Source organism: Coptis chinensis, chromosome 3, assembly GCF_015680905.1.
Source record: "Coptis chinensis isolate HL-2020 chromosome 3, ASM1568090v1, whole genome shotgun sequence".
NCBI lineage: Eukaryota > Viridiplantae > Streptophyta > Magnoliopsida > Ranunculales > Ranunculaceae > Coptis > Coptis chinensis.
The window spans coordinates 109,446,251-109,449,797 of record NC_141458.1 but is presented as its reverse complement, the minus strand read 5'-3'; positions in this window follow the sequence as shown (position 1 = coordinate 109,449,797).

Here is a 3,547-nt window from a genome sequence, read left to right as displayed (position 1 = left end):
CAATTCATTATACAATATAGAGAGTCAGGATTCGTTCCACTCTTAATTTATCAAGACTAAATGGAATCCAATTAATCAAACACAAAGAAACAATGGTGAGAGTAATATTGTGTTGAGAGATTTAAACTCTACGATTATACTATGGATGCAAATAAATCTAAATTAACTAAACTAATAGAAATAGGGTTTTGATGGAAGAGAAAGTTATAGAGAAGAGTAATCAATCCACCTAATAACTAGTTTCATGCAAGAATTGAATTATTCATTGAAAAAAGATCATATTTAGGTTTTCACGCAATGATACAACCTAAAGCCTCAACCTTTATCATCCCTAGCAACAACCTACATCTCTATAGTCATTATTACTAACATGTATGATTATTACAACCAAGTCTCTCGACTTAATTATAATAATCCCTAGTTTAATTTACTATATGCTTATTTTGAAAGTCATACAATAAATTAAACTTATTGAAATACATACACAATTAAATAATTCTACTAAGCAATCTATTCCTCATTAGGCTTCATAATCACTCCCTCTAATGGGGGTGATTAGCCTAATATCATTGGAATAATTAAACTAAAGCAAGAAAAAGAAGTCATAATAATAACTTGAATTGGCTTAAAGTAATGGTGACTAAGCTAAAGAAAACATAAATTAGGTTATACGAAATAGAGAGAGAGAGAGAGAGAGAGAGAGAGAGAGAGAGAGCTAATTTAATTAAACTAAGAGGGGAGTAGCCAAGTTTTGTTTTGCCTTAACCCTCTTTATATAGGAGAGAGTTAGTTTACAATTTCATGCATGGGCTTTTAGGCTACGTTATGGACCCATAAATCAAGTCCAAAATCCAATTTGTTGAATCCAAGACTTCCAATTCTGGTTATATTACTGTAGTGCGAGTTTTCACTAACTTATACTATTCGGATCAAGTCAAGATCTAGACCATTGGAAAGAGATTTCTGAGCCGGTCATTTTGATATAAAATGGGCCCAAATCTAAGGTATGAGTCCAAAGATATGGCCTTTTGAAGTTCTGTTGACTTTTCTTCAGCTTTCTAATCCGGTTTGACTTTCACTTAACAACTTTGACTTGGGCTTTTTCTCCAGGAAACTTGGGCTTTCTTCATAGAACTTTCATAGCAATCACTTTAGCTCCTTTTAGCGCCTAATTAGTAACGAATTTATATTTATTCAACTCCAAAGCCTGAAATACTCAAAAACACGTAATTAGTGATAAACCCATATTATTAATAACATAATTGGCTAAATAGAAATACTATTAAAGGGTTTAAACTATAGTTTTGGATTCTTATCAAGGAGTAGGAATGCCAAGAAAGGTGGCAGTTGCAGAGGAGGAAGGGGAGTCAATGAAGAATGATAGGGGAGAGCAAGGCGGAGAAGAGACCACCGCATCGGTGTCGGAGGGAACACGACTGTTACATGAGGAAATAGTGAGCTTGAGGGAAGAAAATGACGAGATTCGGAGGGAGAAGGAAACCATAGAGGAGTCAGAGAGAGAGGCGTCTGAGTCGGAGAAAGAGGAGGAGGGGAGGCCAAACTTGGCGGACAATGTGTTACTTGGACTCACGAGGGAGCAAGTGAGGGAAATGATAGCCAGTGACTTGAAAGCAAATCTAGAGCAAGCTAAGGGCATAAGTGGATCGGCGAACCAGGTGGTGGTGGGGTTGAACCGCAACCCATTGGCTGACGCAATTTGGAAGTCTAAGGTCCTAAAGCAGTTCAACCAGCCCAGATTTGAGAGGTATGATGGGAAAGGAGATCCGACAGATCACATCCACCACTTCCGACAACAGATGCTGTTGTGGCAAGAACCTAGGCATGATGGACTGCGATGTATGATGTTCCCCGCAAGCTTAAAGGGGGGAGTTTCCGACTGGTATTACCGATTGTCGTCGAAGAGTATAAACAATTTTCAAGAGTTAAAGCAAGCTTTTGTTGACCACTTCATACATCAGAAAAAGTGGGTAGTAGATATTGCGGCTCTGTTCAACGTAAGATAGTGATCCGTGGAGTCGGTGAGAGACTTCTTATGTAGATTCAAGGCGGGGACGCTGAAGGTAGAAAACTTGGATGAAAGAACCACGGTGATTATGTTTGAAAGGGGGTTACGCCCGGGAACTAGGGTACATAAGTCTATGGCCAAGAATGAGATTGTGACATTACAAGATTTATATCTGAGGGTGGAGAAATATATAAGATATGAGGACACTATGCAGAAGAAGGTGAAGAGTCCAGGAAAGGCCGTGTTGTCGTTGGAAAGAAGCGAGGATCGCAGAAGATACGAAGCATCAGATATGGGAAGCAGTGGGTATCGGGGATACTCATCGCGGCCCTAGAGGGGGAGAAACGAAGTCAGAAAGGAGTATAGGGAGAGAAAACCTTACCGAGAAATGGAACCGACATCGTTGAACTGGCCACTGAATGAAATATTACCTCTGATTAAGAATGTGCAGGGCTATGAAGGGCCGCGAAACAAACCAAATGAAATACCAGGTAAGCCTTATTGTGCCTACCATCAGATACAGAACCATGAGATGAATGAATGCTATGCGCTTAAGTTGTTAGTACAGAGGATGATAGGGAAAGGGTTACTGAAGGAGTTTACAATAGGAAAAGGGAAAGAGGAGAAGGTACCAGATCAGGGGAGGATACTGGGGACAATCAATGTCATTTTCAGCGGGGAGATTTTAAGTCACAATGCCCACCAAGATAAGATAAGATGAACTGCGAGCGTACAACAAGTCAATGAAGCATTAGGACACTCGTGGCCAGCCCCATGGTCTGCGGCTGAAAGGGGGAGCATAATGTTTACTAAGGCGGACTTAAAGGTGGTTGACTCCTCGCACGAGGACGTGTTGGTAATCATAGTGGCAATATGTAACTACATGGTGAAAAGGGTACTAGTTGATTGCAGCAGTGCTGTGGATTTGTTGTTCAGAGGGGCAATAGAGGAGATGAAGATCGACAGGAAGCAGTTGAGACCATCGCAGACTAATTTGTACGGTTTCAATGGAAGCATGATTGAGCCTTTAGGAAAATTCTTGCTCCCGGTGACAACAGGACCGGTGACAGTGTTCTCTCGATTCAAGGTGGTGGATTCACGAGATGAAAGCGGTACCATCCACTTACTACCAGGTGATCCGATTTCCCACCCCAACAGGGATGTACGAGGTTCGCAGTGATCAGGTGATGGCGAGGAATAGTCATCAGGGGACAGTGAAGAGGTTGATTCGAGGGGATGAGGGAGAAACATCGAACCCTAGGAAGAGGTAGGCATAGCAATTACAGTGTGCCTCTGCGGAGGGGGAGGCGGAGATGACGGCGGTACCGAAGACTCTTAATGAGGTGGAGATAGTAAATTTGGGGGTGGGGGAGGAAGAGAAGTTTACTTCAGTTTGGTCCAGTTTGCCTGAGGAGTGGAAGAACAAACTGATACAGTTCCTCTCTAATAATAAGGATGTCTTTGCTTGGACAATAGAGGATATCACCGGATTAGACCCAGATTTTGCATGTCATCGTTTGC